General features: G+C 39.5%; 1 protein-coding gene across 24 annotated transcripts in view; it reads left to right on the top strand.

Moving 5' to 3' along the window:
* TCF4 (transcription factor 4) overlaps positions 1-25,496 on the top strand; it is a 352,018-nt gene that overhangs the window by 79,945 nt on the left and 246,577 nt on the right. The gene's annotated exons all lie outside the window — the stretch shown is intronic.

The following is a 25,496-nucleotide window of genomic DNA, read 5'->3' as shown; positions in this document are numbered from 1 at the left end:
ATCCAAATGAAGTAACATCAACAATGTTGGTTGCTTCAAACAATGTGAGCTCAAATTGAATGGCATTAAATCTCTGCGGATCAGTTATATTTCATTTTATTCTTAGTGAGATCCAACTGGCATATGACACTGACCAGTTTTAGAGGTACACAATAAAGATTTGATGTGTGTATATCGTGAAATGATTACCACAATAAGTTTAGTTAACATTCATCGCTTCACATAGCTATAGTTCTTTTTCATGCGTTGAGAGCTTTTAAGATACACTTTTAAGATAGAAGAGAGCTTTTAAGATACACTCTCAGCAACTTTCAAATCTACAAGCACAGTATTATTAACTGTAATCACCATGCTGTACATTACATCCCCAGGACTTACTTATCTTAAAACTGCAAGTTTGTACTTTCTCACTTTATTTTTGGTATTGGTACCAATGTTAGAGGGTAGAGTGATTTGCCTCATCTATTATGTTTCCAAATCAAAGCTTAGATGGATTAAAATTATAAGATTAAATTGTTTATGAAACAGTCATTTCCTCTAAAGTATTGAAGAACATAGTGTTTGCACTTACCAGCATATTATAACTAGTGATTAAAATGTTTTGCTATGTTTACTCAAATACTGGTAGCACTTCTACTTTTCCTAAGAGAACTTAGTACTGCAAAGGTTAGTGATTACCACTCTACATGTGACATAATCAGTCCGTCTGAATTCATACAACACTTCTTCTGACCTCTTATGGACTTAGAAAAAAAAATTTTTTAACCTTGTATTATTGTTCTTTAAGGAAGTTTAATAGGATATGGTGAAGAAAGCACGTACTCTGTATTCAGGCCTGGTCATCAGTTTCAGCTTTTGTGATCACTTGTTTATGGAACCTTGGGCAAAATTCAATGTAAGTTCTTCCTGAGGCTCAGTTTCCATCTTCGTGTAATTGTTATAAGGATTCAAAGAGATAAGCTTGGAAATAGTTTAGTTCCCATACGTGCTCAACAGATGTGAGTTTTCTGTTTTCTTTTCTTTTCTCCCATGTGTAATTTCTTATCTTTTTACGGACTTCATGGGAGTAGCATTTATGGATTCAAACGTATATTCTTGACAATGGCCTTGGTACCTAACAGTTGTTCAGTAAGTGTTATGGAATGAACACATACTTAGTAGAGCAGAGGAGATAAAAGTCCATTAAGGGAATTAGAGTAGATTTCAAAGAAGAGTTGGCCATGCCAGTTCCTGCTCTCTGTTGTTAAGTCTACAGGACCTTATTACTGTCACTGCTTAGTGAAACTGAATTTTCCAGGAATGTGCTAGAATGTAACAAGAATTCTGTAATTTGACTTAAAAATTGTGGTACTTGAGCCAGTTATTTTCTGAGTATTGGTGGAAGTTATGAATCAGAGTTAGGTCCTCATTTTTGGAGTCCCACAGGGAGCACTACCAGAGATCTGGACGCTATTGCTGGTACTGACAGTTACTCTCTTGGGGCCTAGTTTACTCATCTATGGTGTATGGTGGGGAATGCCTGTTCTGCCCTCCTCGGAGGTGGTTTTTGAGAATGAATGAAATAATATGTGAAAATTCTGCTCACAGTGTAGAAAGGGGTTGGTGATGGTGATGGCCATGATGATGAGGTTGATACCAAAAGTACAATGAATTCACACCTTTCTAGCTTGGAATTTCCAGGAATGCATGGTGATAAAAATTTTCTCTTTTTGATACTCATTGTCTTGTATCCAACTACGAAATGGACCTTTAACATTTGGCCCAAATAACTAAATTATTTTCTTTTGTTGGTGCAGATTGCTTTAATTTGGGGGGCATATCTGGTTAAGAGCACCTCACATGAAGATTCTCAAAAGTTATACTGTGCCTCACTAGTCATGAAAGTGGTTCCAATAAAAGACATTCAGAATGAATAAGGATAAATCAAAGGTAATTAATATCTATTGGTAAGGAGTTGGCACATACAAAGTGTCAACAGTAGACATTTTTTAGAAATTGAAATGTTACCATGGAATCACTGTGAAGTTGAATATCTGAAGATACCTACTTTCAAGCCGTCTGTTAAGATGAAGTTAATATTCATTTTATGTATCCTGCTTGAAACCTCTTATGCTCTCAAATTTTCCTGTCTATTAAGAAATAGCTTTAGAAAAAAAATTAGTTAATTCCTTAGCTTGCATGTAAGTTCCTTTCCTTGACTTGTACGTGAGTCATGCCATCTTTGTGACGAATGGGAGATGCCATATACCTAGTATTATAATACCATTGGTTACCATTTCAAAGTCAGAGTTTTATGTTTCCATTTCCCTATACTGCCTGGCTTTGTAGTCCCTGCTTTTAAGTGGCATCCCAAACTAGCAACAAAAGAATAAATTGTGAATTGGGTGAATTAGGCCTGTGATCTGTTTATTGAACTGCTTCTTTATCTGGTTACCAAGGATGGTCTAAACTGCTAATCCAAGTTTCCTTTATTGTCCTGTATTGTCCTTTAAATGTCACGATAAACTTAATAAAAATATTCTCAAGGTGCCAGTAGGGAAAATCTATATGAGGTACCCAGTGGATAAGTTGAAGGACTTCAGATATCCAAATATATGAAAACTAGAATTCAGTGGCTTTAGATTTACGGATGTTGGAGGAGGATCCTGGTGAAAGATCTAACATCTAATTCCTTTTCTCCATAATGAAAAAAAAATGGGGGGAAAATGTACAGATAGAAGAAAACCTCATAATTAGTATATCTATTTTGGATGGTGTTTTCACTTAGGAGATTTCAAATCATACGAGAATCGCTGAAGGAAAAATTAGGTTGTAACACATGTTCTCCTTTCATTGTAAAACCTGTGAAACACTATTTTTGAGTTGCTACTTATCTATGGCCATTTCTCTTTTAGCACTTCATTGTTAGCGTGTGTGTGATGGGGGGGGGAGGTCTTCTGGATGGGGTTGCTTCCAGTCCACAAAGCCTTTTCCTCCTTCTGTTGAAAGAAGGCACAGCTGAAGTCAGTCTTTGCCTTTTCGTGATATGGGGATGCAGTGGAATCAAAGCCGGCAGGATGAAAACCCCAAAGCTTCCTGTTCCAGCTGTTTTCCTCAGCGAAGATTTTTTTTTCTCCCAAAGATGATGCTTCCTTTCAAGGGGTTTTTAATCTGCAAACTGTTTCCTCAGTTTATTTCACTACAGTAAATTGTGTTCCCTTTAGGTCATATCTGTCTCTTTTAAAACCCAACCTGTCCTTTTCAGTGGTGTTAGTTGCTACTCAAAAGAACAAATGTGATTTATAAAGTCCCTTTAATGAGGTATAAAGACCAATAAACCTTCACCACTGGAGTTTCATCTTTTTAGTTGCTGTATTTTCATTTATGAAAAATTTTAGATGCCAAAAAACCATTGAGAACACTATTAATTTGACCATTTAATATTTGTAAACAAAGCAGTTAAGAGTAAACTATGTTGTCATAGCCTTAAGGTTTATTGTGTGTTTTTTTTTTTCCCCCTTCCAAATGCAGTATAATGATCTGTGATTTGTTTAATGTAAATGCCTAAAATTAAAATGAAGGCACTGGAAACTGCATAAATGCTAAAGTGAATATTAAGAGTGGTTTGATTCATTAGGTAATGATGGGAATACAAATATGTCTCTTTTTTTACTGATGGCTTTGACTTCACTTCTAGCGTCAGTGTTGTTTCTGAATTTACATTTGTAAATTCTGCTTCCTTTGAGGATAAAGGAAATTCAAAGAAATGAATTTTCTTGATCACTCACTAAACACAATCCAAAATATATTTACTGGGCCTTCTACCCATTTCCTGGCTTCTGGTTCTACGCTTCTCGCGCAATAGCCATTATGCTTTGGTCCTGTACTTACTGAAGTGAGCTCTGCTTAGATGAATACCAGTGTGTGGCAACAGTTCGTCATCTCTTGTCTTTCCCCAAGTATTTACACTTACCTCCGAAATAGTGGGGGAACCTGCCACAAAAGGCTTCACATTGCTACCCTGTTATTTGAGCTCATTCTTCGTGATAGAAGGAAGCCAGGAGCAGATGGGGGAGAACCATCCCATTTCATCTGATTTTAATGCTGACTCTGACATATGCTTTTGAACTGAAGTAGGGTCCCAAATGGCAATATATGTTAAGAGAATTAAACACCAAAAAAAAAAAAGATGCCCCTTATTTACTCCTGTTGCCCGCTTCTTTGAGGGTGAGGCGCTGATAGGGCTTAAAATCACGAGCATGCCTATTTTATCTGTACTGTTTAATAGAGAGCTATGAAAAAAAAATGGCAATTAACATATTCAGACAGAAAATCATCCTGGCTGAATGACTCATTAAATAGTCGTATAAACAGGATGTGCTGAAATGAACTGGTACAAAATTTAGTTTCATTGGTCTTTTTGTTCATTATCAGCACTTTAAGAAGCAGACTCGTGGGTGCTTAGAGGACACTTAAATTTCTTTTCTCTTTATTTTTTTCTTAAATACTTCTCCCCTCCTCCACTCTTTCCTCCTGCCATTCCCAGTTCTCTGGCAGGCTAACATTACCCATCTAAACATGAAGCACTGTGTTGGAAATCAACCAACTTAGGGGTAAGAACTCCCCAATTTTGTCCAGGCCAGCGGTTTTCATCCCAGTTGACAATCACAGTGTACTTGAAGATTTATTCTTTTTAATGCACAGACATTCCAGAACCTCATTTCTTGGGATTCTGATTCAGTAGGTCTGGGATAGGGTCTGGGAGTCTGTACTTTAATAAAAGGCCCCATGGGGTTTAGATAGCCAGCTAGGCTTGAGAGCTACTCACTGATTTGTGTCCTCAGAGTAAAACTCCCTTCCCAAGTACCTGGTCTGTGGCCATCTGGCCTCCATATCAGTAGATTTTGGTTGCACATTAGAATCACCTGGGGACCTTGGGAAAATGCTGATGCTTGACTCCACTCTCAATTAAGTTGGGGAGTTTTAAAACCTGCCGGGTGGATTCTAATGTACAGTCAAGTTTACGAAGTCCTGTCCTACACGAACAGATGGAGCTAGGTATAGCTGAAAAAGTTCTTTCTAGTTTTATTTTACAAGGTGCGTGCTTCATCCTGTGCTAAAACTCCTCTTTCGGCCCCGCCCCGCAACGAGACACACATAAACACACACACACCACTTAAACCTTTTGTCTCTACGAAAGCTTCATCATTTATGGGTACCCTGTTCCTAGGTGGGAATATAATGTGCTGCACTTACGTTGTAGCAGATTCCTATTTCTACGTGAGTACCACATCTGTGATGTACAGATGTGTTGGTATAACGTTAGCACCCCACAAAGGCTAAGTAAGAAGGAAGGAGAGCAGGATAGCAGTTTAGCAAAGGAAAGGGTATCTATCTATTGAGTCCCTATATGCTCCAAGAAAAATTCTGAATGAACAGATATCTTCTTTAGCGACTTTTGACGTTAAGTTGGAGCCTTTCATTACATTGACTAGTGCTGGTGTTTCTTGGACCTATTCTGCAAAAGGTCAGAGATCGCCCAGAACTGAAGAGGAAGAAAAATACCTTCTTCACTTCAAGTGTAGGAGGAAGAATTTCCACAAGAATAACCTGTGTAAAGGTCCATGAGAACTATACTTCCCAGTTACTCAAAGGTATTGAACCCTTCCTTGACTTTAGGGGTATTTACAAATAGAAGGGAAAAAGCACATCAATTCTCCTTGCTCTTTATCAAGGAGAAACCCATCATCTGTGGGAAGGAGTTCTTTCTTACATAGAACCTTCCATATGCTAAATCTCCTTGAAATTATTGAGGAAGGGCACCCTTTAAACATCAGGCAGGCAGATCCTAAGTTGGTGACAGAAGGCAAAGTTGACTGAGCCCCCTGAGGTCTTAGGCACCTCGCCATCTCTGACCTTGTGGGAGAAGAAAAGCCAGGAACCACTCCCCTTCACTGAAGAGGGAGATACCAGGAGGAGATTCACGAACCCCTATTGATTGTTACATCTCTTGTGGCAGAGTCCTGTGGTAGACCCCCGATTCCTGATGACTACTCCAGTGCTCATAAGTATATATCAGGGTTTCCAAGGAGACAGGGCAAAAGAGTTTTCCTTAGGGAAGACAGCTGACTTTGGCCATAGCACTACTAAGAGTTAGGACTCCTTTCTGGTCTATACTGTCTAGCAGGAGTCCTGGACTCCTGGTTAAGGAAGGTGGTAATGCTTTAGAGTCTAGGCTTGCATCCTGTTTAGGGACGGAGGGCTCACTATCAGGATCATGTAAGGGGAGGATCAGTGCATGCAGGACCCTGAGCACAAGTACCTACTTACCTGTTGCACCTCTGGGCTTCATTTGTCTAATCCCAGACCCAGTCCTAGGAGGGAGCAACAGGGGTCAGGAGAACCATTGGTAATTTAGGGTTTCATGCCTTTGATTTTATTTACTGATTGATAAAGGGCCTCCTTGCAAAAATATCTTGATAGATTCCCAGGGAAAGAAAGACTTTTGTGTGGCTGACGTGCTGGCAGTGCCCATGGCCACGTGTGTCACCCTGGTGGAGGATAATCGTCCTATTATTTTTTGTCAGTAGGTATAACAAGTGGGTAGTGCTTTGTGCGTTCCACTGTGATGAATTAATTTTGTGTTCATTGTAGTAGCACTGATCATAATGAATTAATTTGGTATTCATGTGGATGTCAGAGTTGTTTTTTTTTTTTCTCTTCCAGTTTCACGTAGCTTTAGTTAATGGATACTTTAGAAGAGTAACACATCTGATCCTACTCTCATGTTAACTTTTCAGAATTACCCACGCCTGAGTATTGTGTGGTCTTCTGTGTTTAAAAATATTTAAGTTAATGTTAAAAGTAATTAATATTTTAATAGCATTACAGTCACATCAGCATTTTCCTTGCCCTCATTTTACAAAGTAAGGGAAATAAGTAAATAGTTATGACAGGTTGAACGATATAGTCAGTAACTTGTATATTTTAGTTTAGTTTTAAAGAATCTAAGCCAAATGTTTGTAATTTGTAGCTTTGTTAAAGACAAATACCGCATTCTCTTATGCAAATATAAAGTAACAAAAACTGCATGGCGTATATAATAATTTGTTCTTCTTTTTAATTTCTTCTCTCTTCTTTTCCTCACAGACAAGATTGATAAATGTATGTGCATATATTATTTATCTGTTCATGTAAGGACACATAATTGGCCATTAGATATGGTAATTGCATAAATAGATCTTATTCAAACTCATTTCCTTTTCTGTTTACAAAATAAATGTTTTTGTTAAATTGAAATATATACTGAAATAGAAGTGCCTGATTTAGGATTGAGAAACTAGGTACCCAAACAAAAATCAAACTAAATCCTGGGGAACTTTTTACCAACTTGGGCTTTAACCTATACGCCGCTTCTTAATTTGTTCATCACGTTGGCTAATTATTGAAGATATTTATAATAGAACAAGGGTTTCCTTCATCACTCACCCACCTGCTCGGCTGATTTGCTCCCACTGGGAATGTAGTGGAACCTTTTGAGAAGAGATTTTGGTCCTTATAAGCATTGAGATGCCATTTAAACTTGAACTTGGAGACGGTATCATCCTCCACATACTCCTTGTGGCTTTAAACTTTTCTTTCTTTCTTTCCATCTTTCCATCTCTTTCTTTCCATCTTTTCCTCTTTCTTTTCTTTTCTTTCTTTCTTTCCTTTTCTTTCTTTCTTTCTTTCTTTCTTTCTTTCTTTCTTTCTTTCTTTCTTTCTTTCTTTCTTTCTTTCTCTTTCTTTCTTTCTTTCTTTCTTTCTTTCTTTCTTTCTTTCTTTCTATCTTTCCATCTCTTTCTTTCTTTCCATCTCTTTCTTTCTTTCCATCTCTTTCTTTCTTTCCATCTCTTTCTTTCTTTCTTTCTGTCTTTCTGTCTTTCTTTCATATTTCCATCTTTCTTTCTTTCCATCTTTTTCCCTTTCTTTCTTTCTAAATAATTTTATAGCTCCTATGCACTTTCCTTCTGAGCAGCAGCTGTATTCCATTCTACAATGCTGTGTGTCAGTAGTTGGTGGTTCCTGTATATATTTTACTACTTCAAGTGTATAAAAAATTAGTTAGGACTCTATTGCAAATGGCAGGGACCGTATAACTGGGTTGCTATTGCTTTCATTATTTTTGTTATTATTGTAACAGCTTGTACAGTAATATGCTAACAAAGATTTATGGCTTCATGAGGCAGGAGTGAATGTTGGGATGGAGGAGAAAACTCATGTTAAAACAAATGTCTATAATAATAAGAAGAAAACAAAACTCAAAAGCTCTAAGAGAATTGTTTCTAGTATAAATATTTTTATTAACATTTGCTATGGTTTGAAGAACTTGAAAGTAATTGTTTATGCATTTCTGGAAGTTAGAAATGTTGTGAGCCTATATGTGCATGGTTTGTCTTGGACAGAGATCTTTCTTACTTTCTTTCTTTTTTTTAGATTTTGTGTGTGTGTGTTGTTGAACCAGAACACACAGCTATTGAATATGCAATGAAGAGAAAATTTATGGAGGGCGGAATTATGAGTATCTGAGGAAAGTTTAATTACTTTTATAATTTAGATAAGCTTCATAATTTATTGTAACACACCGGACTTGGGCACAATTTGTAACAATTATAAAGTACTTGAATTTAGATTCTTTACTTGGCGGCTGTGAACAGAGTTAGCTGGAGGAAAACTTTGAGTATTTACTTCTCTTCCCAGCCTTGCATTAAAGGCTTATGTTCCTTGTGCTTTTGTTGCTCCCTTTTTCATTGACCACATCTCTGGGTTTTCTTTCTCCGGAAAGCATGTATTACAATATAGTAGGCCTGTGGTTGTAAACATAGAAGGAAGCCAGCTAAGGAGGGACATGCAGATATCTATCAATGCCCAAAGCCATGAAAGGAGAACCTCAGAGCAAAGCTCAAATTATGCTTGCAGATGGTTCCTGCTGAAACGGAAAAGAAGACCTCACCGCTCACCTCCTTGCAAAGGACCGATCCTGAATAATGCAAACTATTCAGAAATCCAGCATTTTTTTTTCCTTTTTAATGAATAGAAACTTATTTTCTTAAATAAGGAGCAGTGTATAATAGCTACTTCTCCTCTGAGGTCTGGATTACTTCTCTATTACAGAAAAATTGCTGCCTGGTATACAATTTTATGACCTCGCTATTTTCTACAAAATTGATCTTATTTATTGCACATTTTTGTCATGGCTTTATACGTGTTTTCCTTCTTTACATATCATGCTGAGATTGAACATAATCAATGAAAGCATGAGATCTCAGCAGCAGATTTTGACGTTTCTAAAGACATTTTCCTTAAAAACCATGTTTGTGGTCTGGGAATTTTTCCATTTGCATTTTCTTTTTAATAACTAAACTGCAGAGCAGAATTAGTTCTCATAAAACCTCATACTTGTTCAACATCTCCCCTAATTAAATGATCATAACAGTTTTGTATAACACATTGAACTGTCAAAAGTGCCTTCATATTTATTGTGTGTTTAGGACAGGATTAAAAAACTGAGTTATTCTACAGTTGAAGCTAGGGATAAGTGATGAGCCACCTTAGGGACTTTTGTACCTCAAATGCCGTCCTGTATTCTCCAGCTTCTTTGTGGGCTATTCTGGGGTGACCTACCGAGACTTCGACTCTGGTTTTTGATTCTCTTGTGTTAGTATAAGTTTTTGATAAATCACTTGCAGCAAAACACTGAAGCAACTTATCCATTGGCTTAAATGAGTCAACAGTCTGAATCAAACAGGTTTTGAATTGGTTAAAATAATAAAACCAGGAGCCCTGTGGTTGAGCTCTTGATGATTAAAGAACCAGGCCCAAGAATGTGTTTATTTTCTTCTAAAAAGAAAGTCAAGACTTTTACTTCTTTGAGCTGTGTTGCTTTGTATAGATTTCTTTCCTTAAAAGAAAGGCTTTATTATCTGTTTCAGATCTTTATAGGTATTGCAATAAGATACTCTTTTCTCTTAATATAGGATTGAAAGGATCAAAGTTGATAACTTTAACTCAGATACTTTAAATAAAAAAAAAGTTATCTCGGTTTTCCTTTCAAGATTTATGTTCTTACAAAGGTACAATGTTCCCGATTGAATGCGATCCTACTAGGGAGGATCACATGTATAGAATAATAGTTCTCTTGTCTGGCATGCTCTGGGTTGTTTTAATGTTGCAGGTGAATGTGTTCTACTCTGCAAATAAATGTACTTCTCCTATTCTTGTTCCTGATGGCTTGTATCCTTAAACCCTTTTGTTCAGAGCATTATTGTCCTTTATCCTGAAAAATGTCTGTGATTGTAGTGCCCCAGTACTGTAAATCAATGGGGACTGAATTCAGTGCTGCTAAGTAGTGTAAGGCAACCCTTTAAATGCAAATGCATCAGGGCTAGTTTTAATGTAATTTTAATAAGGCTGAAACCATTTTGAAGTAGACTTAAATCATAATACTGATCTCAAAAGACTCTCTATTTAGCTGAGAAGGCCCTTTATTCTCACTGGCCATTTTTTCTCTATGTGCATCCAAAGCACCTTTTATCTGATCCCCTGGTTTTCATTCAATATATCTTCCCCCCACCCCTCAAACAGAATATACGTATGATTTGTAGCTACTTTATTAGTTGCAGATGAACCTGAATTCATTAGCTAAAACTGTTTCACTCCTTTTTCTTGTGGTTGTACCTTACTGACCAGTCGTTTCTTTGAAACAAACAAACAAACAAACAAACAAACAAACAAACAAACAAACAAATTGCTTAACAATTTGCTATGTTTTGGTCAAAGAAGTAAAAATCCAGCTGTTGATGCTGATTAGAAAAGTTAAGAGTAAAACTTAATATTTAAATAGGAGAGTGACGGGGCGCCTGGGTGGCGCAGTCGGTTAAGCGTCCGACTTCAGCCAGGTCACGATCTCGAGGTCCGTGAGTTCGAGCCCTGCATCAGGCTCTGGGGCTGATGGCTCAGAGCCTGGAGCCTGTTTCCGATTCTGTGTCTCCCTCTCTCTCTGCCCCTCCCCCGTTCATGCTCTGTCTCTCTCTGTCCCAAAAATAAATAAACGTTGAAAAAAAAAATTTAAATAGGAGAGTGACTGTGGAGTCATAAAACTGAGGAAAACATTTGCAAAATGAAGTCTGACCTAAAGCCCAATATACTGCAATATTCTAAGTTTCTTGGTGTCACCAACTTTCAGTATTCGACTCTATGTGAAATATGTTTTGCTGTTGGTACTTGGATTGATGGGAAAGGTACAGGAGCATTGGCCTGGGGAAATAAAATAGATTAATTAAATTAATTAACCCATTAATTAATTAGTTAATTTTAATTTCACAAAAGATCGTAGAAACTAAAGGCAAGAATGGGGTGGGGTTTTCCCACATGATTTACTGTCATATTCTAGAGAAGCGAAGGAGTTTTGATCTTTGGGTATTTAACTTTGGATGTGCATGTTAATTTACAATAATGTAATTAAATAGTGTAATTACAGCATACATTAAATTATTTATAGATTAACTATCCTACATTTTTCTGTGTTCAAGAATTATCCGGGAAGAGATGCGTAAGTACTCAAGTTCATACTGTATTCCATTGATTAGCTTTTTAATATAGTTCTTATAATTCACAAGACGGTAATTTCTAATTTCAATTACTCCTCTTTTCCTGTTGAGCTTTTTGAAATAATAACTTAGACAAGTATTTTTTTTTAAAACTTGTGTTAAGACATGTGAATAGAAATTTTATTTTGAGTACATTGTGCATTGTATATTGTAAAACTACCCCAGGAGGGTGATATACTTTGTGGTGATTCCCAAACTATTTCCACCAGAGAGCTCCTTTTTTCACAGACTACTTTGCCTGTGGAACATTTTGCCGAAGACAATTTTGGGAAATGCTAAGTCAGCCCCCAATTTGTTTTTCAGTCCTTGCAAATTGTGGTGGTAGCTAGCCTCTCGTTTTTTGAACACTGGTCACTGATCCTTTCACTTTGTTAGGACAGTTTCCTAGGATAGACGAGCTCCTTGCTAATAGCGTCCTCTTGAAATACTGCTTGCAAAACGTGAACAGATAATGAAGTCAGCTACTCCAATATTTTTACAGCAAATGATAGCTGTGTCGTAGAGAGATTGGCAGCTATGTCAATGGAGTTGTTCTAGCTTCTTGTCATGGCTTTTGTCTGTTTCCTGAGAGAGGAGTGCACGTGCACGTATGTGTGTGTGTACCCTTCTCTTCCTGTCACAGCAGTTTGGTCACCCTGGTGACCCCTGGGTCTAGAGCAGGGCCTTGAAAATGCACTTGACTTTGGACTCCTGGCAGGTCATGTAAATGGGGGAAGCAGACAATAGGCAGAGGTGGGTCTAGGGAACCAGGGCATGCACGCCCCGGCCGACATTCAGGCAACATCTTCAGGAATCCCGTGCAGGGCAAACAAAGTATGTTTTGAGGCTAGTAGTGTATCATCTTTGGTGTGAAGTAAGAAGTCGGGAGACCTGAGCTCTTGGCCTCATTGCCTACCCCCTCTGCGCCCCTCATTTTGTTTTTATTAGAGCACAATTGCTCAATTTATACCAAGCAGAAAATAAGCCTGGTCCTGCTTAAACAACCATGTTTTAAAGGTTGTATGTAATATTTGTCAAAAAGAGCATACAAAAAAATAATTTTAGAAGCTTTTATAAGAGGGGCGCCTGGGTGGCTCAGTCAGTTAAGCCTCTGACTCTTGATTTCGGCTCAGGTCATGATCTCAGGATTCGTGAGATCGAGCCCCGTGTCGGGCTCCGTACTGACAGCATGGAGCCTGCTTGGGATTCTCTTTTTCTCCCTGTCTCTCTGCCCCTCTCCCATGCTTTCTCTCTCTCTGTCTCAAAAGAAATAAAATAAATTTAAAAAGGAAGCTTTTATAAGCAAGGACGTACAAAATTTAACCCCCCACCAACTTCTTTCCTAGAACTGCAAACTACTACTACCATTTTAGTTGGACTTTTTGTTGTTGAAACTATGCATCTGGGAAGTCTAAGAAAATTTAAAAGGGGCATATAAACGATTGCGTAGAAGAAGCTGAGCATTAACTACCTTCAAACAGTGAAGAAGCGAAAGTTAGAAATACATGAAAGTTATCAAATGTATGAGGGTCCTAGAGGCAATTCTTGAAACATATTCTGAGACATTGGATATCTCTGCATTTATTTGGACCTTGGTTTCTATTTCTATGATTAATATTGGACTTGATGTCATCTGATGTCCTATTCAGCTCTCAGGTCCTATGAAGCCGAGTCTGAGATTAACTCAGGTCTCAGACTGACATGTAGGGGAAACCGGTCCCCTGATGCCTTCAGCACTGAGATGTTATTGATTTCTCACGTATAATACAACTGCACAGTACAGTTTGCCCCAATCGGGAGAAATGTTTAACAAGTGCTGAGAGTATGTAGGAAACCACTTTCTGTACTCCATGATTTCAAAATTGAGAAAAGATTCCTTTTGCCCTCAAACACACGTGGTCATTTTCTTTGTCTTTTCCTTTGACATTCTGTTTCTTTAACTTTATTGGGCATAGGAGAGTTTTAACTCTGAGATTTTAAAGTCCATATGTAGAACTAAAACGTGTCAGAGAAACCTACGGACAGATTCATCAAAGGCGTTATGAAGCACACCGCATGTCCTTTAACATCAAGGTGTAAACTGAGCCCATTAAATCATTAGTTAAGTGGTAATAGGGAGCAGGAGCCTGATTAGATTACAAAATCTTGTGTATGTCAACGCGGAATGTGAAAACATAGTCCTTGATCTTCACCACAGTGCCACGAAGACTCAATTAGAGGACTGGTATGTGCCCAGATTTGGGGACATAAAGGGCAACTGGATTTTGAAGGAAAGATGGTAAAGGAACACCTGCAAAATCTGCTTTTCTGTGCAACAGACTGGGTAATTGCATATGCAGATGGATAGTTAGGGATATAATTACTTGATTTGTGAACACAAATGCCCTTTCGATTGTGAGAGTGTTGAATTTTGCAGTGACAGGTGCGTGCGGATTGCTGCGTGTGTATCCTTTGCACCCCTGTTTAAATATTTGGCCTGGAGTATGTCTTCCATTCATTCTGAATATAACTGCTCTCCCTCACTGATGGTCTGGGGGAATTGTTACAGCTCTTAATGTCTCTCCAACTTTTTCTCATAAATAATAACCTTAATTTGAAACCTTGACTAAAAGAAGGACGGCATACAGGCTTGTGGTGTAAGGGCTTACGAATTATGCACAGTAATTCATTTTTTAAAGCTGATGGATGTAACTCATTAGTTTTCATTGTTTTCTCAAAATAAGGAAAACTATTAACCAACACTGCAGACTAATAGCCTGGAATTTTATCCTCATCATCAACTGAAGTTTAATGGAAAATCATCTTTTGAAAGACTTCTTTTTTTCCTCCCTGCTTTTCTTCACCTTTCCGTGAATACTTTTGAGACATCTTTTCTAATTTCCCAACTAAAAAGCATTCCCAGCCATTCCCTTTTGATGTCGACGTGTCAATGTCACACTGAAGATGTTCGTCAAAATACTGATGTGGTCCAGGGGCACCTGGGTGGCTCAGTCGGTTAAGCATCTGACTTTGGCTCGGAGCACGATCTCACGGTCCGTGAGTTCGAGCCCTGCGTCTGACTCTGCACTGACAGCTCAGAGTCTGGAGCCTGCTTCGGATTCTGTGTCTCCCTCTCTCTCTCTGTCCCTCCCCTGCTCGCACTCTGTCTCTCTGTCTTTCAAAAATAAATAATAAAAACATTTAAAAAAACAACTGAAAAAATACTGGTGCAGTCCAAACGGGATTTTTTTCGACTGAAGAATGTGGTAGTACCGATTTATGTCGGGGTCCAGATATTTTCATTTCTCTGCCATTATGAGGAAAGTGGATGTTGGCAGTGCTGTCTGCTCTGAAAAGGTTACTAAAGTGGCAAAAGCATATGACAAGTTGCTGCCATGCTTTATGTAGAGACTTTTTGCTTCATGCCAAATCAAAATGTACCTAAATTATTTTTTATCAGAGAAAGGTTAATTTCAGCAGTTCTTAATGTTTGGAAAACTTTCATTGACTTCTATGTGCCTGATACTCTGCTAAGTATAGGGCATCAATCACCTTGTAACCTGTCAAACACTACATATTATCCCCATTTCACAGAGGAAGAAACTGAGATACAGCAAGATTCAATATATTACTCCTGCTGTATAGTTAATAAATAGAAAAAGATTAGAGTTCAGAAATACATGCCTCTGTAGGCCATGTTTGTTTTTTGATGAAGTCAAATTTGTTTAAACACACACACACACACACACACACACACACACACACACACACACGTATAATAATCTTGAACCTGCGTTAAAAGGGACTGCATCCATATTTACCCAAAGAGAATCACGGTAACCACAGAGATCCCAGTTTGACTAGCTTTACTATGAAGCCTTCACAACAGGTCTTCTACATATAAGCACTTTAATTTCCAGATATTTCCTTGTGCTTGCTGCTCTTCTAAGTCACGTTTTCTCAGTCAGATGTTCTTTAAGCTTTTTTGACTAAAAATGTAGGCATTAAACTTTACCCACTAAAAGGTTTGAAACCGTTCTTTCGGATTCTTCATGTGCCACTAAATAGCACAGGCATGTATGGGGTATTGCTTCTGCGTGTGGGGAAGGAGCTGGCAAACTTTGCTCAATAATGTTCAGAACCACCTGCTTTGAATGTGGTCTGATTGAATCAGATGACGGCTGCTTTTCATCACCGCATCGGGATTGGGATGTGGGGGAAGTGTTTTGTTTTGATATTTCGCATGTGCTTAGGTGTTAGTGGTTTCAGATTGTTTAAGAACAGGCTCTCATCACGGAGTGTTGCTGAATCCTGTGGGGGAGATCTGAAAGAAACCTTGAGTATTTCTGGGTCTGTTTAAAAATTATGTCTTCTTGTGTGGTGTATTTATTTGTGTTCAGGATGCAGATTGCCTTGTGGAAAATGGCAGATCATTTTCCCTCACAAAAGGTTCTTTGTGTGTTTGGTTGGATTTTTTTTTGTATTTAAACTATTTTTTATCGCCCCTCCTCATGAGCTTTGATATTGGTATATTAATCATTAAAGACACTAGCTTCTGCGGAGTTCCTGATGCTCTGTGGGTTTATGTGTCTTCTTCGAGGGTGATGTGGCATCCGTCCTGATATTCCTCTTGTACTTGAGGTTCTAAACATTATGGTCTCCTTTTGAATTTGCAGTGTGCGGGCACTTGTAGGCAAGGTGACTCTCAACTGAAAGTAGGGATTGCGGCTCACCGCCTGCCATCAGAATGTGTTGGGGGGAAGCTTTGGGGGGTGCACACGAGAGAGACTTGGTGAAAGTACAGATTTCTTGGGCCCATCTAGAAAATTCGGATTTAGTGCCTCTGGGAGGCACCCAGGAATATGTGTTTTTTTTTTTTTTTAAACTGGTGTTCCAGGTGACTGACGCGGGTAGGTCTGAAGATCAGTTGGGATTAAGGGAACTGTGCCTCTACCTGACACCCCAGTATTTCTCAAAGTGGGTACCCCTGCATCTAACATGCTGGGTGGTTTTTGTGACTTGCAAATTCCTGGGCTAAGTATGGTGCTGTCAGACCGACATCTTTAATGTGCCTGCCTTAGGATGCGTACTGCTACTAAATATTGCGAACTACAGCGACAGAGACTCTAAGTTCCAGGGAAACAACCGCGGAGGTTCTAAGTTACAGGAAATCGTGGAGCAAATCGGAGGATTAGAAATCAGCATGTACTATCTGTACAGAAACACAGACTCCTCAAAATAGGGGACAGGTGTGTTTGGAAAGTTTGTTTTGTAAAGAGGAGTCTTTTCTCCCTTTGACTTCTCTTATTTACACCGAAGCTACATTTCTGAATTAAAAAGAAAAGGAAAAAAAACAAAGCGCAGTAACAGTAAAAGATTCCCAAGGCATACCAAAGCTGGGGGGAGCCATGGGTACTTTAGCTTTGTCTTACTTTGTGACAACTATTTGACCAGCCTTTTGCTTTATCCCTGCCGTCCTCGCCTAGAAGATTCAGGACTGTGAGCCTTAGAGACACTGGATCAGTGGGTTCCTGCTCCCGCCCAGCAGGCTCGCTGGAGACAGAGCTGCAGCTGAAGTTGGGTGGGAGTGTGCTGGCATGTTGACATGCAAATTTCAGTTCTTATCCCTGCACAGTTGCCCGGTTGTGCATTTTTTCTGGCTGTTATTCCTTTCTTTTCTCCATCGCCTAATTCTCAAGCTCTTTTGAGGCTAAAAACTGGTGAGAAAGACTTACAAACCAGTTTCAGTCCTCTTGGTCTGAACACTCTGATATCACAGACAGCCATGGTATATTTTAAATTTTATACACTTGGGGCGCCTGGGTGGTTCAGTCGGGTTGAGCATCCAACTCTTGGTTTTGGCTCAGGTCGTGATCTCATGGTTTGTGAGTTCGAGCCCCACATCGGGTTTGCTGCTGTCGGTGCGGAGCCTGATTTGGATCCTCTGTCCCCCTCTCTCTACCCCTCCCCTGCTTGCTCTCTGTCAAAAATAACATTTAAAAAATAAAATAAAATTTATACACTTACTTCTTTGCTCTTCTCTCTTGTTACTGAATTTTTGAAAAATGCTTGCTATATTGATACCAAAAGAGAGAATGTGTGCGTGTTACATTTAAATGGAAAACTTTGTTTGTTTTGTATATTAGGCCATAGCCAATGAAAATCCAGGAACTTAGGATTTTTCACAACCACAACTGAATATAGAACTGCATAGTTTTTATTTTTTTTGCTATGAGTGTAAATATTGAAAATAGTTTTGTTTGTTTATGCCTGTGCAGTTTTATAGTAAATCCTTTCAAATGGGTTGCAAAGCCATCCATGGATATTTGTAAAGACTTTGCAAAATCATACATACAATAAATTATCCATTTGATTTGGACAAGTTTTGCAATTATTTGTGGCTTTAACAAGGGCTTTTGAAGGGTATTGTATATATCTTCTGGCCAGGTCTACTTTTTTTGTTGTTTTCAAGAAAATGGGAAGTTGTGTATACAATCCCTTGAATAAACCAGTAGTAAAACTATATATTAGGTAGTCAAATTATGGTATTTCAAATCTGTTTTTTTATTTTAAAGGGATAACAATTTGTGAATTTCATCTCATGGATTTTTTTATGTTTCACATTAAGTTGTTGTCCCATCCTTGTCTGTTTTTTGAAAATAAATACCCCGCTTAATGTGTTAGAAAAATAAAACATATAATGACATATTAAAAATGTATAAAGTCCTTACTAGGGGGGAAAATACTTTCTTCTTTATTATATTGTACCTTGTAATAATGTATTTCCATTGACATTAAAAAAAATTCCTTTTATTTGTTGCTATTTTGTCAAATTTCATGATTTTTTTCCATGATTTTTTTTTTATGACAAAGTTGTAATGTTTATTAAATCTACTTATTCATTCAACAAATTGTCACTGAGGCAGTGGTCTAGGGTCCGGGCCACAGGTGCCCAGTCAGTGCCCTGTCCTGAAGTTTGCACCCAGTGGAAGTCAATAAACAAAGATACCAACTACCAAATATATACATATCTACACGTGTATGAAGACGCAAAAGTGTGTGTATATATTTATGTACATGCATTATTATGGGCACGTATGTAAACACAGATACCGAATAGTGACAAATATTGTGACAAAAGGGGGCAGTGTAAGGGGTTAGAGAGCATAATTACAGGGCGCGTAGGAACTGGGCACATTGTTTGATCTAGGGTATCCTGAGAGGGCCTCTCCAAGAAGGCCCTCGCCGCATGTATTCTAATTCCTCATCCTATGGTAATGACGCATGGTTATGTAAAAATATAAGCCATGTCCCATCAAGGACCAAATTAAAGTTCATATTTGCTGTGAGAAGATAATTTACTTAATATTAAGTAGTATACAAATTAGATGTACTATATATGCAGCCTACATAATTAAAGCCTTAATGTTGAACTATGAAATTCTATGCAAATTCTGTGTTAAGAACTTTTGTTCTCAGTCATCCATGTGCTCAGGGTAACAAGAGAAAAAAAGGTAAAAAAAAGATCACCAGGCATCTTAAATTCCAGGCTAGGAATTGTCATTTCATTATTTGTTTATTTATGTTTTTAAAGTTTATTTATGTTGAGAGAGAGCATGAGTGTGCGAGTGGGGTAGGGACAGAGAGAGAGGGAGAGAGAGAATGCCAAGCAGGCTCTGTGCTAATAGCACAGAGCCTGATGCAGGGCCCAGTCCCACAAACCGTGAGATCATGGCCTGAGCTGAAATCTAGAGTTGGACACTTCACTGACGGAGCCACACCCGCTCCCTAGGAATTTTAATTTTATGCCCCAAAGCATTAGGGAGCCACTGAAGGTTTTTGTATGGAGAAGTGATGGTTGTCACAGGCTCATGATAGGTTGGAGTGAGGCAAATCTGAAGTCAGGGAAACTGGTTTTCATGGCCTTATTATGAAAGGTGGTAGTAGGAGAAGAAAGGAGAGAAAAATTGGTAAACGCTGCAGTAGTAGAATTGAATAAGTTTGAGTGAAATGTTTGTAAGCATTGCTGATGGAGAAGATCCAGATCTCTTTTTATCTATCACTTACTATATTACACTTTGCTGAAATAAAACCAGCCTTGGTTCTTCAGTGTATCTTATTTTATAATTTTTTGAATGTTTATTTATTTGAGAGAGAGAGAGAGAGAGAGAGAGAGAGACAGAGTGCAATGCAAGCAGGGAGGGGCAGAGAGAGAGAGACACACACACAGGATCCAAAGCAGGCCCTAGGTCTGTGCTGTCAGCACAGAGCCCGATGCAGGGCTTGAACTTCTTTTTTAAAAAATTTTTTTTTTCAACGTTTATTTATTTTTGGGACAGAGAGACACAGAGCATGAACAGGGGAGGGGCAGAGAGAGAGGGAGACACAGAATCGGAAACAGGCTCCAGGCTCCGAGCCATCAGCCCAGAGCCCGACGCGGGGCTCGAACTCACGGACCGCGAGATCGTGACCTGGCTGAAGTCGGACGCTTCACCGACTGCGCCACCCAGGCGCCCCAGGGCTTGAACTTCTGAACGACAAGATCATGACTTGAGCTGGAGTCTGATGCTTAACAGACGGAGCCACACAGGCACCCCCAGTTAAAGCCTTCTGCCTTTCTACCTGGGCTTTCTTTGTCTCACCTTTTCTCTTGCCACACCTTGTGACTCCCTTTATACTCTCCAGCATTTGAAATCAGACTTGCCTTAGAGAGTTCTGTCTCTTTTTTTGAGTGTATTTCAAGAAGCGATCTCTTGATGTTTATTTGCCATTTGTAGCTTAACTTAAAACTTTTTGCTAATATTTGATATTTGTTCCAGTGTGTATTTTGTCTCCTTAACTAAATTTGAATTCAGGAGTCATACTTCATTTGGAGAGGCCCAAACTTAAAAAAGGGCGTGTTCTATATTTTTAGTAATGAGACTGATTTTTCCTTCTATTGAAGTGACACATGAATGACTCTTGAGGGTCTAGCAGGGTCCAAAAAAATTTATTTAATCTAAAATATCGTAAAAATTCAGTATTATTAATACTTAAAGATAGTTTTTCTGAAACAAGAAATATAAGAATCTGGGGAATGTGTTCTCTGCCCTCCCCTCTGTTACAGTAATGGTTAGAGTGTGTTACATATCCAGACAGCGTGTTTTGCTGGGTGCTAGTTCATCTAGAGCTGAGGTTTTTCACTTTCTTAGAGTCAGAGACTGTTTTGGAAATCCAGTGCAAACTATAGACTCTCTTTCCAGAAAAGTGCGTATAGCTAAAGGCATGAGTAAAATTTTGTAACAATTTCAGGGAGTTTCTGGATCTCCCTAAGGCCCATCCATGGGCCTAGGGCCTGAAGAGTCAATCCTTTCCCATCCCTCAGCCCCCACCTTGGCATTGCTAAGGCCATCTGTGTAGCATTTTTGTAGGACCGATATTGGTAAGTCAAGGACAAAGTCCTCTTGAGTACTTTCTGCAGACATTGCCTTTACTTGTGGTCAGTGCTGGCTGGTGTTTGTGAGTGGGCCGTGGGGGATAGGACAGATGAGAAAGAAGATACATGTGCAAATCTAGAGGAGACTTAAACGGGGAATTCTAGGGCAGATAACTTGTATACTTCCGAAAATGATGCTTCTGTGGGGCTCAGACAAATGTGAGTGGCCGGGAGATGATGGCCCTTCCGTAGGTGAAGTCCAAATTTTTTTTTTTTTCAACGTTTATTTATTTTTTTTGGGACAGAGAGAGACAGAGCATGAACGGGGGAGGGGCAGAGAGAGAGGGAGACACAGAATCGGAAACAGGCTCCAGGCTCCGAGCCATCAGCCCAGAGCCTGACGCGGGGCTCGAACTCACGGACCGCGAGGTCGTGACCTGGCTGAAGTCGGACGCTCAACCGACTGCGCCACCCAGGCGCCCCTAGGTGAAGTCCAAATTTATCCAGACTTGGTATTTATTGTTGAAGAATCTTAATGAGCATTAAGCTCATAAGCCTTCTTCTGGGGCAGCAGGGGGTGGGGATCTGCTGTAAATTTGGGGATATTTTCAGCTACAGCAACAACAACAAACCCTGACTCAAATTGGCTTAAACATAAGGAAATGAATTGCTCTATGTAATGTATCCTGAAATCCCTGATGTTTTCCTCCTTGGTGGCTGGCCTCATCCTGGGACATTCAGCCAGCAGTTCTGTGCATCATGTCCAAACAGGAATATGCCCAGAGAAAAAGTAAAAATCCATCTCCTACTAATTTGCGGCTTTCCTTGGAGCAGGTAGACCTTTCCCAGGGACCCAGTGGCAGATAGGCCTTTGTGTCTCAATGTCCATTTTAAACTGGTCCCTGTGATTGGCACCAGTACTCAGGCCCTGCGTCTGGAATTGGAGATGAGGTCACCTTCCCCTGATCCACTTGGAGGAGGGGTGGCTACTGAAAACAAACACAACAGCACCCCCCTCCCCCCACAGTTCTGTTAAGAGGGAAGAAGATGTTCGGAATGGATATTGGGTAGACAGAACTAATGGTGTCATTGCATCTTTTGATAAACTAATGGTTAGAATAAAGTAGAAGAAATGCTGTTTGCCTTTTTACAATCCAGCTAAATCTGTGTTATATTCTGTACCACCGCACACAGGAGACACTCATGTGCTTAAGGCTATGTAAGTGAACTTTTAGAATAGATTTTCCATCCACAAGGGGACTGGTCTCCACTGCTTCCCTCTCAGTTTACTTCTGGCCCCTTCTGTCACGCACAGTCAAGAGAAAGATGAGGTTTTAGGAACTTGCAGTGTGTGTGCAGTTTGCCTAAGCTGTCCATGATTTACAGTAACACTTTTCTTCATTGGCGGGTTAATTGTTAATTGACTTGTATGTCTTCTTATCTTTGAGAATTTTCAGTATGGCTTACAAAGTAATATGTTCATCTCTTCCTATGTACTTTCGATTTAATGATATCTCTATGTTTCCGTATAAGTAAGTGGGGAAAATGTACGTGAAAATGCTTTTCAGAGTCACTACTAATTTCAATAATAGAATTTTCCTCTGGGGCATATTTAACCCAGAGGAAGTCTTGATGATTAGGAAATTGGATTCTTAATGATTGATTTGTGAGATGACAGATAACTTTCTACAGAGAGTATCTTTCATTCAAATTTGGGGTTCCAGCTTCTGACGGTGTCACATTTCTTTTGTGGCACAAGAAAAGGGGTGACAGTCAACTTGGAAAGAGATCGGGAGAAGAGATGACGAGTTCTCCTCCCAGCTGTGCCAATGCCTTGCCTGGAGGACTTGCACCAACAACCCCTGAATTGCTCACACCTCCACAGTTATGGGGGGCGGCGATGCAGGCTGTGTGCAAGTGCTCTGAAAAGTCAAAAGCAGTAAACTGCGGTGGGCTGTTGATTGTTCTGACTGCGGAGTTCTGATCACTTTACTCGAAGCAGGACTTGAAATGTTAATGGTACCCTTCTCCATCAATGGGGAAGTTGCAGTGAGTTTTCAGAAAATGTTGCACTGCAACTGTGGTCTAAGTAACTGACATGGAATGCCAACCCTGCTCTCTGTCTTGCTATCACCAGATCACAGAAAGCTGTTTTACTGTAGAGGTAACAGTTGTTTGCTCCTCTGTCCTGAGGCCAATGATTATATAATATGTATCAAATCACTAGGGTGCATATCAAAGTGAGCATAAAGAGGCAAATATTTCCCTTTACAATGACCGTATAAGAGATTATTTCTGTCAGGGGACAAAACATACATGAAGTCTGACTGTTTCACTGCATTTTTACTATAGAAACCATGGAGCCTGAGATTCGTACATTAACTCCTGTCTCATCGTGTGACTGGAAAGTGTTTCAAGGTGTTAAGAGTACTGATCTGCATGTTTCTCCTGAGTCTTACCCCATACTTGTGTGTTTGTGAAATGAACTATTAATTAACTTGTGGAGGAAAATGTGCGCTAAGCTGATCTTGGTGGTGTACCTGTGGTTGAATTGCTTTAGTTAATAGTAGAGTGAAATTTTGAATTTCTATCGTATGAGGTCATCCTTCTCAAAGTCATAGGAACAGTACAGAATGTTTCATAACCTGAGAAATTCTGTTAGTGTTTTTGTTATTTTCCTGTGCGCACATCTGAAGCGCTCAAGGCCCGGCCATACAATTAATTAAGATTATACCATGTGCTTTCTCCCTGTCTTGCAACATGCTGGGTACTCGGGATAGGCCAGAAAGCAAACAAGACACTTCTTGCCTTCATGTAACTTATTGTTCAGTGGGGAAGAAAGGAATCACTTGAGAATCATAAACATGTAAAATTCCATCTGTGACAAGCCTAATCAAAGAGAAGAAAGGACAAGACACCTGATTTAGAAGGCAAGGAGAGCTTCCTTCTAGGATGATTCAGCTGACAGTTGATATGGGAGGGAGGGAAACAGGCCACCAGGTGTGTTTGAACTTTTTAGGAGATTGGGGGAAATGGAAGAGAAAAGGAGGGTCTCTGGGTACATGGCCAAAATGGCCTTGATGTCCATAATTAAGAACTTTTCTCTTATCCTGACATCAAGGGGAAGATGTCGATGTATTAAAAAAAAGGAATGGCGTGATGGGATTTGCATGTCCCTTTACAAAGACCTCTCTGCCTGTACACTGCACACCAGATACTAATTCACCAAAGGCGGTCGGGGCTCTTCCTCCAGTTGTGGTTGTCACTAACATATACCCCATCTCCTCCTCAGTGTGTGGTGTCCTTGTACTTTGCGTGGGATTACTACATCGTCAGGGACAGCTGTGATTGGACTATGCTGATGATCAGGGTAATCCTAACTCCTTTGCTGTGTTTTTTAATTTGGGTCATGCAGGCCTTTGTAAATCCATGCAGGTATCTCGTGGCTTTAGGGATTGGTTGCGTGATGGATCCAGTGAAGGCAAACTGAGGACAAATTTTGTTCTTTTGTAAACCGAACTCTCTGCAAGTAAGTAGAGGAATAAAGAAGTAAGTAGACCCAGAAATTGTATGACCGTGATGGGTTTCAGCTTTGGGATGAAGGTTATAAAAAGGTGGCAGAGTGGAGGGCTGGGAGAGAACTTTGGTTTTGTTGATATGGTGGATCCATTGGATATGTCAATCCTAAAACCTGCCTTGTCTCCGGACTTTCCACTTACCTGGGCCAGTAAATTCTCTCTAGAAATCTACTTTTATTTATTTATTTTTATGTAAATTTTTTAAAGTTTATTTATTTATATTGAGAGAGACAGAGATGGCACAAGTTGGGAGGAGGGATCAGAGAGAGAGGGACAGAGAGAATCCCAAGCAGGCTCTGTGCTACTTGCACAGTAAGTGCACAGCAAGTGGCACAGAGCCTGATGCAGGGCTTGAATTCATAATACTATGAGATCATGACCTGACCCGGAACCAAGAGTCGGACGCTTACCTGACTGAGCCACCCAGGCGCCCCTCTAATGAGACTTCTAATTAGACTGCACCTAAAATTACCTTTATTTATATGTCTCTGTTCTGAGCTCCAAACTCACATAGTCAGTTCTTTTGCTGGATCTTATACTTGGGTGGCCAATGGACACTTAGAACACAAATGTCTAAAATACACTCTTTTTTTACCACCCACCCTAAATCTGCACAAATATCCATCAGATAAAAATCCGGGAATTATTCCTGACTGCTTGCCTTACCTTCCCAAGTTAGCTGCCAACCCCTGTCTATTCTCTTTCCCCAGTGTTATCCTGAATTATCTGTTATCTTTGCTATAACAGTAGTTTCTTGCCTCCTAATTAGTCTCTTTATCTCCAGGTTCTCACCTTAACAACCCATTGTCCCCATGGCTACCATTTCCACGATGTAAATATGAAGTGGATGCTTTTATACTCTGGTGCCTGCCTAAGGCCTTTAGATTGAACAATAAACTTCGTAGTACTTTGTCTTCC

This window comes from Felis catus, chromosome D3, assembly GCF_018350175.1.
Source record: "Felis catus isolate Fca126 chromosome D3, F.catus_Fca126_mat1.0, whole genome shotgun sequence".
In the NCBI taxonomy this organism is placed as follows: Eukaryota; Metazoa; Chordata; class Mammalia; order Carnivora; family Felidae; genus Felis; species Felis catus.
Note: the sequence above shows the minus strand (reverse complement) of the source record. Positions and strands in the feature narration are given on the sequence as shown.